This window comes from Triticum aestivum, chromosome 1A, assembly GCF_018294505.1.
Source record: "Triticum aestivum cultivar Chinese Spring chromosome 1A, IWGSC CS RefSeq v2.1, whole genome shotgun sequence".
Taxonomy (NCBI): domain Eukaryota; kingdom Viridiplantae; phylum Streptophyta; class Magnoliopsida; order Poales; family Poaceae; genus Triticum; species Triticum aestivum.
Genome location: NC_057794.1, coordinates 16608262 through 16619971, shown reverse-complemented (window position 1 = coordinate 16619971; position 11710 = coordinate 16608262). Strand labels below are relative to the sequence as shown.

Here is an 11710-nt window from a genome sequence, read left to right as displayed (position 1 = left end):
CCGAAGGTAGATGTAGAGGTAGCGTGCCGACTGCGATCACATCGACTTTGGAACCATTTCCCACGCGCATCGTTACCTCGTCCTTAGCCAATCTTCGCTTAATCCATAGTCCCTGTTTCGAGTTGCAAATATTAGCAACAGAACCAGTATCAAATACCCAGGTGCTACTGCGAGCATTAGTAAGGTACACATCAATAACATGTATATCACATATACCTTTGTTCACCTTGCCATCCTTCTTATCCGCCAAATACTTGAGGCAGTTCCGCTTCCAGTGACCAGTCTGCTTGCAGTAGAAGCACGCAGTTTCAGGCTTAGGTCCAGGTCTGGGTTTCTTCTCTTGAGAAGCAACTTGCTTGCTGTTCTTTTTGAAGTTCCCCTTCTTCTTCCCTTTGCCCTTTTTCTTGAAACTAGTGGTCTTGTTGACCATCAACACTTGATGCTCCTTCTTGATTTCTACCTCCGCAGCTTTCAGCATTGCGAAGAGCTCGGGAATAGTCTTATTCATCCCTTGCATATTATAGTTCATCACGAAGCTCTTGTAGCTTGGTGGCAGTGATTGGAGAATTCTATCAATGACGCAATCATCTGGAAGATTAACTCCCAATTGAATCAAGTGATTATTATACCCAGACATTTTGAGTATATGCTCACTGACAGAACTGTTCTCCTCCATCTTGCAGCTATAGAACTTATTGGAGACTTCATATCTCTCAATCCGGGCATTTGCTTGAAATATTAACTTCAACTCCTGGAACATCTCATATGCTCCATGACGTTCAAAACGTCGTTGAAGTCCCGATTCTAAGCCGTAAAGCATGGCACACTGAACTATCGAGTAGTCATCAGCTTTGCTCTGCCAGACGTTCATAACATCTGGTGTTGCTCCAGCAGTAGGCCTGGCACCCAGCGGTGCTTCCAGGACGTAATTCTTCTGTGCAGCAATGAGGATAATCCTGAAGTTACGGACCCAGTCCGTGTAATTGCTACCATCATCTTTCAACTTTGCTTTCTCAAGGAATGCATTAAAATTCAACGAAACAACAGTACGGGCCATCTATCTGCAATCAAACATGAATAAGCAAGATACTATCAAGTACTAAGTTCATGATAAATTTAGGTTCAATTAATCATATTACTTAAAGAACTCTCACTTAGATAGACATCCCTCTAATCCTCTAAGTGATTACATGATCCAAATCATCTAAACCATGTCCGATCATCACGTGAGATGGAGTAGCTTCATTGGTGAACATCACTATGTTGATCATATCTACTATATGATTCACGCTCGACCTTTCGGTCTCCGTGTTCCGAGGCCATATCTGTATATGCTTGGCTCGTCAAGTATAACCTGAGTATTCCGCGTGTGCAACTGTTTTGCACCCGTTGTTTTTGAACATAGAGCCTATCACTCCCGATCATCACGTGGTGTCTCAGCACGAAGAACTTTCGCAACGGTGCATACTCAGGGAGAACACTTCTTGATAATTAGTGAGAGATCATCTTATAATGCTACCGTCAATCAAAGCAAGATAAGATGCATAAAAGATAAACATCACATGCAATCAATATAAGTGATATGATATGGCCATCATCATCTTGTGCTTGTGATCTCCATCTTCGAAGCACCGTCATGATCACCATCGTCACCGGCGCGACATCTTGATCTCCATTGTAGCATCGTTGTTGTCTCGCCAATCTTATGCTTCCACGACTATCGCTACCGCTTAGTGATAAAGTAAAGCATTACAACGCGATTGCATTGCATACAATAAAGCAACAACCATATGGCTCCTGCCAGTTGCCGATAACTCGGTTACAAAACATGATCATCTCATACAATAAAATTTAGCATCATGTCTTAACCATATCACATCACAACATGCCCTGCAAAAACAAGTTAGACGTCCTCTACTTTGTTGTTGCAAGTTTTACGTGGCTGCTACGGGCTTAAACAAGAACAAATCTTACCTACGCATCAAAACCACAACGATAGTTTGTCAAGTTGGTGCTATTTTAACCTTCGCAAGGACCGGGCATAGCCACACTCGGTTCAACTAAAGTTGGAGAAACTGTCACCCGCTAGCCACCTTTGTGCAAAGCACGTCGGGAGAACCGGTCTCACGTAAGCGTACGCGTAATGTCGGTCCGGGCCGCTTCGTCCAACAATACCGCCGAACCAAAGTATGACATGTTGGTAAGAAGTATGACTTATATCGCCCACAACTCACTTGTGTTCTATTCGTGCAAATAACATCAACACATAAAACCTAGGCTCTGATGCCACTGTTGGGTAACGTAGTAATTTCAAAAAAATTCCTACGCACACGCAAGATCATGGTGATGCATAGCAACGAGAGGGGAGAGTGTAATCTATGTACCCTTGTAGATCGACAACGGAAGCGTTAGCACAACGTGGTTGATGTAGTCGTACGTCTTCACGGCCCGACCGATCAAGCACCGAAACTACGGAACCTCCGAGTTCTAGCACACGTTCAGCTCGATGACGATCCCCGGACTCCGATCCAGCAAAGTGTCGGGGAAGAGTTCCGTCAGCACGACGGCGTGATGACGATCTTGATGTACTACCATCGCAGGGCTTCGCCTAAGCACCGCTACAATATTATCAAGGACTATGGTGGAAGGGGGTACCGCACACGGCTAAGAATATGATCACGTGGATCAACTTGTGTCTCTAGGGGTGCCCCTTGCCTCCGTATATAAAGGATCAAAGGGGGGGGTGCGGCCGGCCAGGAGAGGGCGCGCCAGGAGGAGTCCTACTCCCTCCGGGAGTAGGATTCCCCCCTTTTCCTAGTTGGAATAGGATTCAGGAGGGGGGAAAGAGGAGAGAGAGAAGGAAGGGGGGCGCCGCCCCCCTCTCCTTGTCCTATTCGGACTAGGGGGGGAGGGGCGCGCGGCCCAGCCCTGGCCACCTCTCCTCTCTTCCACTAAGGCCCACTAAGGCCCATATACCTCCTGGGGGGTTCCAGTAACCTCCCGGTACTCCCGTAAAATCCCGATTTCACCCGGAACACTTCCGATATCCAAATATAGGCTTCCAATATATCAATCTTTATGTCTCGACCATTTCGAGACTCCTCGTCATGTCCGCGATCCCATCCGGGACTCCGAATTCCTTCGGTACATCAAAAACTCATAAACTCATAATATAACTGTCATCGAAACCTTAAGCGTGCGGACCCTACGGGTTCGAGAACAATGTAGACATGACCGAGACATGTCTCCGGTCAATAACCAATAGCGGAACCTGGATGCTCATATTGGCTCCTACATTTCTACGAAGATCTTTTATCGGTCAGACCGCATAACAACATACGTTGTTCCCTTTGTCATCGGTATGTTACTTGCCCGAGATTCGATCGTCGGTATCTCAATACCTAGTTCAATCTCGTTACCGGCAAGTCTCTTTACTCGTTCCGTAATACATCATCTCACAACTAACTCATTAGTTGCAATGCTTGCAAGGCTTATGTGATGTGTATTACCGAGAGGGCCTAGAGATACCTCTCTGACAATCGGAGTGACAAACCCTAATCTCGAAATACGCCAACCCAACATGTACCTTTGGAGACACCTATAGAGCACCTTTATAATCACCCAGTTACACTGTGACGTTTGGTAGCACACAAAGTGTTCCTCCGGTAAACGGGAGTTGCATAATCTCATAGTCATAGGAACATGTATAAGTCATGAAGAAAGCAATAGCAACATACTAAATGACTAGGTGCTAAGCTAATGGAATGGGTCATGTCAATCAGATCATTCACCTAATGATGTGATCCCGTTAATCAAATAACAACTCTTTGTCCATGGTTAGGAAACATAACCATCTTTGATTAACGAGCTAGTCTAGTAGAGGCATACTAGTGACACTCTGTTTGTCTATGTATTCACACATGTATTATGTTTCCGGTTAATACAATTCTAGCATGAATAATAAACATTTATCATGATATAAGGAAATAAATAATAACTTTATTATTGCCTCTAGGGCATATTTCCTTCAGACTTTAACAAGGCTATGTGGCAGCATGAGCACATGTCAAGGAACCAACATTCTGAGAATCAAATGATGTTATTTCGTGATTGTTTGATGGCCTGTGAGCTATGGGACTTGTGCTTCTCGGGATTTCCTTTTACATATGACAATGGTCAGCCAGGTGACCGGTCCGTTCGGGTCCGCCTCGACAGAGCATGCACGGATGAGAATTGGAGGGAGCTCTTCCCGGCTGCGCAGGTGCTTCATCTGGTATCCTCATGTTCTGATCATAGTCCGCTTCTGGTGCAGCTCACAATGGTGGAACCAAAGAGGGGTCGGGCGTCGCCCCGGTATGAGATTATGTGGGAACGGCATCCCGTGCTAGCCGAAGTTGTGGCAAGGAACTGGGCGAGGAGCAATCCTGCTGGTGACCTCGCGGCGGTCCGTGAGGCCCTGCATGACATGATGAAGGGGCTCCGGGCATGGAGTAAGTAGCACTTTGGCCATGTGACACATGAAATTGAGAAACTACGGGAGGAGTCGGCTGATCTACATCTTAGGGATGCCGACCGTGCTGAGATCCGTCAGAATGTTTCAGCTGGATGAACTATTGTATCGTGAAGAGATGATGTGGCTTCAACGGTCACGAATTACGTGGCCGAAGGAGGGTGAACGCAATACTGCTTACTTGCATCGGAGGGCCGTTTGGCGTGCAAGAAGGAACTATATTCAGAAGCTGCGACGGTCTGATGGTACTTGGTGCTCATCCCCTTCTGACATGGAACGAATGGCGACATCATATTTCAAGGAAGTTTACACCAAGGATCCAACCTTAACTCCGGACAGTGTGCTTGATGGAGTTTTGCCGAAGGTGTCTGAAGCTATGAACGACAGGCTGTGCGCCCCTTTTTTTGAGGAGGAGGTGTCGAATGCTCTTTTTCAAATAGGACCGTTGAAGGCGCCCGGAACGGATGGATTTCCAGCAAGGTTTTTCCAGCGTAACTGGTCAGAGTTAAAACCTCAAATTATTGCAGCGGTGTTAGACTTTTTTGTCTCTGGTATTTTGCCTGAAGGTGTTAATGACACGGCAATCGTCCTTATTCCGAAAGTTTCTCACCCCAAAGAGCTCAAGGACTTTAGGCCGATCAGTCTTTGCAATGTTATTTATAAAATTGTGTCTAAATGCATGGTTAATCGGCTTAGGCCGCTGCTCTCAGAGTTGATATCGGAGAACCAAAGTGCTTTTATCCCGGGCCGGCTTATCTCAGATAATTCTATCATTGCCTTTGAGTGCATTCATCACATACAAAATCTGAAAGGAAACAGTATTGCTGCGTGTGCGTATAAGCTTGATTTGTCCAAGGCCTATGATCATGTTGATTGGGACTTCCTGGAGAAGGCGTTAAACAAATGGGGGTTCCCAAATCAATGGATTTCTTGGATTATGACATGTGTGAGATCAATACGATATTCTGTCAAATTTAATGGGAAGTTATTGGAGGTTTTTACACCTTCAAGAGGACTTCGACAAGGTGACCCATTGTCTCCTTTCTTATTTCTATTTGTTGCTGATGCTCTTTCTGCTCTCCTGTCAAAATCAGTGAATGAAGGAAGCTTGAGAGGAGTGACCATTTGCCATGGTGCACCGGTGATATCTCACCTTTTATTTGCGGATGATACCTTGTTGTTTTTTGAAGCTTCTGGCCAGCAAGCGAACATTGTTAAAGGTTTGTTGAACACTTATTCCTCGGCGACAGGTCAACTTATTAATCCCGAGAAGTGTTCCATCCTTTTCTCTGGAAACTGTAATGCGTCAGTGGTGGAGGAAATCAATAATATCTTGGAGGTGCAACAACAAGTGTTTGAACCAAAATACCTCGGTTTGCCGGTACCTGAAGGTAGAGTGCATAAGGGTCAGTTTGAGACCCTTCAGGACAGGCTAAGGAAAAGACTAATTGATTGGAGTGAACAATATGTTTCTGTTGGGAACAAGGAGATCCTCATCAAGGCTATGGCACAATCAATTCCAACATACATTATGAGTGTGTTCCAACTTCCTGCTTTGGTGTGTGATGATCTTACAAAGATGATGAGGCAGTATTGGTGGGAGGGTGGAGAACGGGAAGAGGAAGATGGCATGGCTTAGTTGGGAGAAGATGCTGCTTCCGAAGGCTATGGGAGGTATGGGATTTCGTGATATGAGGGCCTTTAATCAAGCTTTTTTGGCCAAGCAGGCGTGGCGTCTCCTGGATAGTCCGGACAGTTTGTGTGCTCGTTTGTTGAAGGCTAAATACTACCCAAGGGGGAATTTATTGGACACGGTATTCTCAGCTAGTTCTTCGGCGGTGTGGAAAGGTATTGTTCATGGACTTGATCTTTTGAAGAAAGGCATTATATGGCGAGTAGGTAATGGTACTCACATTAAAACATGGAGAGATGTTTGGATCCCTAGAGGACATAATTTTCGGCCAGTAACTCCCAAGGGGAATTGTCGATACAATTGGGTGGCTGACTTCTTGGATGAGCATGGTGCATGGAATGTGCAGCGGCTCAGGGAACACTTTTGGGACTTGGATGTGCGGGAGATTCTGAAGATTCGTACTTCTCCTAGGAATGCACAGGATTTCATTGCGTGGTTCCCTGAAAAGAGTGGACACTTTAGTGTCCGAAGTGCTTACCATCTCGCAACGGAAGTTCAGCATTCGGTACACTTAAGTTCCTCCAGTGGTAACCCCTCCGGACGGAGGCCTATCTGGCAGCGTATTTGGAGTTCCCAAGTTCCGTTGAAAATGAAGATTATGGCTTGGAAGGCTGTTTCGGGTGCCCTTGCTACAAATGAGTGCAAGAAATATAGACACATCTCACTTAGGGATGGATGTCCGTTATGTGGGAGAGAGAAGGAGACGAGCTTCCATGCTCTTGTTTCATGTGATCATGCAAGCAGAATTTGGACACACATGAGGCTGGTATGGCGTCTTCCTAGCAATGATGTTTTACATGATACTGGACAGGACTGGCTGTTAAATGTTCTTGCGAACTGTGATGATCAAATGAGGAATTGCACGATCATGCTGATATGGCGAAATTGGTCTTTGCGCTCAGATCTCACTCATGGCAAGGAGGCTCCCCCGTTGTCGGCGACATCAGACTACCTCCAGAGTTACATGAACTCACTCAACCTATGCGGCAGATTTTCAATGGAAGAAATTATTAAAGGGAAGATGCCGAGGGTACAGGAGGCTCCATACGTAGTTCCCAGGCCGAGCGCCCCTTTGGCTTGGCCGCGGCCGCTGGCTGAATTCGCCGCCCTCTCGGTGGACGGTGCTTTTATGCAGGAGGACGGGTCTGCTGCGGCGGGTATGATCCTACGGCGTCAAGATGGGAGTGTTATCTTTGCAGCATACAGGTGTATATTCAATTGCAACAACGCGTTGGAAGCGGAGCTGCATGCGATCATGCAAGGCATGGCACTGGTCGTGCAACATTGTTCCATGCCAATTGTTGTGCAGTCAGACTCAGCATCGGTGTTGGCAGCATTGACTGGAGAGAGTTTAACCAGGTCAGGTTATGGACACTTGGTGACGGAGATCAAGCATCATACGGAGACTCGGGAGTTTTTTCCTTCAAAAATCAAGCGTGAGCAAAATAGGGTAGCACATCAGTTGGCTTTGTATAGTCGTACGGAGTTCACTACTGCTGTATTGCTAGGGAGATGCCCTCCTTGTATTGAGGATTTGGTACCTCTTGATTGTAACCCTATGCATATGGAATAAAACTCTCTTTCTATCGCAAAAAAGGCCAATCATTCACGTTGGTTGATTAGTATTTCTGCACCTGAAGATTAGAGAACAACAATAGTTGCACCGACACTTCTTCTGATTAAAATAACTATGTTTTGGATCCGGTTTGCTATATCATTTACTAATAACTAGCACAAATGCCCGTGCGTTGCAACGGGAATTTTTTTTGTTCCTATAAACCATGGCTGGTCGGGTCGAGGAACTATGTCACGGGATAAGTTGCTTATGATCAAAAAAATATGTATAATTTGAGGATCACGAGTTCATGACATGGAGCTTAGGACATGGGTGCCCGTCAGAGTAAATTGATCTACTGACAACATTTTCTTTTCGTAAAACTTTTGATCTATACATAACATCATGGCAACATAAAGAACATAAAAAATAATAAAATGTAGTAAGTAATAACAATCACGTCGAGCATTTCAATGGAAAATAAAATTGTTGCAAATTTAGTTCTAATATTAATGCCCATGACAACGTCTGGGAAAGAAATAATGATGGGATGCAGAACCATCTTCGCGGTAGTGTCGAGTGCTTGTATGGGAGGCCGTCATGGATGGGAGCCATTGGCAAGGAGGAGGGACTTAAGCGGCATAGCAGATTACTTGGTGGCATTAGGATGAAGTACTCCCTCGGTACCAAAATAAATGTATTGACCTTAGTAAGACTTTGTACTAAATTTAGTACAAAGTTGAGACACTTATTTTGAAATGGAGAGAGTACATTATATGGCTCATCCTAACTTAAAATTTACATCCTATATATGAATTATATTTTTGGGGCATCATAAATTGGTACCTCGGAATAAGAGAAATGTCAAAGTTAAGCCAATGATGAGGAAGCGACAACAAATAAATACAATTAATTAATCAACATTGATTGTGGACCACTAATTCAGAAAGTGCACAGGTGTGTAAGTGATAATTAGAGCATACTCCCTCCGTCCGGGTTTATTAGGCCTCTCAGCATCACAAGCATGTCCCCTTTTATAAGGCCCCGCGTTGGAAAGGTGCATGCATGCAACCATTTCATCGGTTGTATTGAAAGCTATTGTTGTTGGTGCCATGGCTGAAAAGTTAATACACTTCATGTGTGCTTTTTCATTGGCTGCATGCATGTAAGAGAGTGCATTGGGAGTGGAATGGAAGAATTAATGTGAGCAAATTACTATGTGTCTTGGTCTAAGAGAAGTTGTCTTTAGGCCTAATAAACCCGGACGGAGGGAGTAGTTAGTAGTATAGCCAACTGCTGGCTATATGATCTTGCTACATCATCTATAGCTAAGCTTATAGCCCGCAAGTACAATAGTTGCATGTAAATGTGTACTATTTTTTGATACATGACCCATCTCTCTCTCTCTCACACACACACACAATATGCTTAGAAGCACGTGCTGCAGTCGACTGTTAGTAGCCCGCTTCCCTTCTCTCTTCTCCACCTCACCCAAAATATAATATTTAAAGACTTACAGCCCGCCTACGTCATCATGTGGTACTTGCTCTTAGAATGTTGAATACTCAATACTGATCATCGACGATTAACTCAAGAAGTGCATAACTTGAGAGCAGCTAGCTAGTTAGTATATGTTAGAGCATTGTGGCTACACTATTGCACAGATCTGCAAGAATACTAAGATCACCCACAAACTATTCATGACATCGAGCATCTCTGAGAGAGAAAAACAGATTTATAATAAACTGAAGACTGTAAGTCTTGAATAAGACATGTGGCACAACATATGCAAAATCGCAAGCTTGTCAAGGGATCTAACTTTAAAAAATTGAGAACTGGAATTAAAAGCGTCTCATTTAACACTTACAGGTCATCTAACTCTCGCAATGAAAAGCCGGAAATACATGCATATATGATATATTTTCGTATTTTTCTCTGTGTCCATTTAGTGTATCTCCAAAACTAAAAAAGGCTTATTATGACTCCATATTTTGGTGTCACACATGGGATAAACATTTGATAAAAAGTTCCAACAACAAAGTAATTAATCTAGAGCAAGGACATTATACGGATATGCTCTACCAAAAGTTCAAGCCTAGTTTTCTATGCTTGAACAAACATCACCAAAAATCCTAAAACATATACATTCTTTAAAATTCAGTAATCCAACTCACACAACTGAGAAGAGAGAAGAACATGCATATAACCGTTAGTCACAGATCATCATGAAACTAACATGTTCAGTGTTTCAGATACTTATCTTTTGAACACTCGTATCCTTGTAATTTGGAACTAATCCAGCAGAAAATGCGAAGCAAAATTAGGTGCTCTCCCATGAATCATATCTGTTAAATATAAAATTTAAATAATTATAATAAGAAAGCACTAAGCTAGCATGAAACATATTAGTGCAAGTATGCTACCTCGTTGGTCCGCTGCCCTTTGCTTTTGCTTAGGCCTCTCCTCCGTACTCCTTTGGATATTCTGTTGTCTGCTTCAGGGGGAAAACGGAAATGTTCTACAGATCAAGTCCTCATATATGTGAAATTTTTGGTTTTTATAATACAGAGTATATGAATTCTCTTAAAATTTAACAATGCTTTGTGTTGTGATTAATTAAGAAGAACGATCACGGACGCGCGGCCAACACTTGTGCATCGCCTCACAGGCAACGGTTGGCATGTCCTTGAGTCACTGGTCAAGCAGCTTGCCAATGGCGTAGAAGATGAATCTGATGTCTTGGAGCTTCTCCGCGTCAACGATGCTGTGGCCGTCGAAGACATAAGCCGGCTTCTGCATGACATCATGCACACGCCTGTAGCCGAGGCTCCTCAACTCCTCCCACTCGGTCAGGATGCAGACTGCGTGCGTGACGCGGGCGGCCTCGTACGCGTCCGACGCGACGGCAACGGGCTGCCCGGCGGGCTCGCCCACCGGCTGCAGGTGGTGCGGGTGGTCCCAGTCAAACTTGTAAATGGCGAGGTCGCGCCACACCTGCTCCTAGGTCACCTGCGGGTCGTAGATGCTAACTACGGCCTCATTTTCGAGCAGACCCCGGCACACGTCGATGGCCGGTGGGAAGCACGAGCCCCCTAAGCCGACGCTAGCAGAGAGGAAGCGCGGGCCGATGTGCGAGTCCTTGCTAATCACTGGTAGAAAAAGGGCCTATAGTCCCGGTTCGTAAGGGCCTTTAGTCCCGGTTCCGGAACTGGGACTAAAGTGTCGGTACTAATACCTCCCCCCTTTAGTCCCGGTTCAATCCAGAACCGGGACTAAAGGCCCTCCACGTGGGCAGTGCGCAGAGCCCAGTCAGGAGACCCTTTGGTCCCGGTTGGTGGCACCAACCGGGACCAATAAGCATCCATGCGTCAGCACTTCTGTGGCTGGGGTTTTTATTTTATTTTTTGAAGGGGGGAGGGGGGTTTTGGGGGGTTAATTTAGGTGTCTCATATATTGTGTTAGCTAGTTATAATTAATAGAGAGAAGTGTCCTCTGTTATGTCCGTGCTTGGTCGACGCTACGTACTATACATACGTATATAGAGAGGACTAGACATGCTAGCTAGCTAGTAAGCAAACGAAGGAAACAGAAGATCATCATGAACATATATGCATATATACAGAGAGAAGTGATATCGACCACCTCTCTTTCTCCGAGAGATTGGTCGAACAACAAGTTCTCGTATATCTATCTGACACTACCGGCTACATATATACAATAATTATCTCTTACAAATATAATCATACGGACTCAGGGTCCACATAGAATTCTTCATCTTCAGGGATCACGTGGTCAAGAAAGAATGCCGCCAATTTCTCTTGCATTGCTCGCATGCGAGCTGGTGCTAGGAGTTCATCCCACTTCCGAAACATCTAATTTGAAGAAGGGGGTCAATACATATATATATATATATATATATATATATATATATATATATATATATATATATATA

The 11710-nt window shown here is 44.6% G+C and overlaps 1 pseudogene; it reads right to left on the bottom strand.

Moving 5' to 3' along the window:
• Positions 1–10449: 10449 nt before the first annotated feature.
• LOC123057734 (UDP-glucose 6-dehydrogenase 4-like) overlaps positions 10450–11710 on the bottom strand; it is a 14571-nt pseudogene continuing 13310 nt past the window's right edge.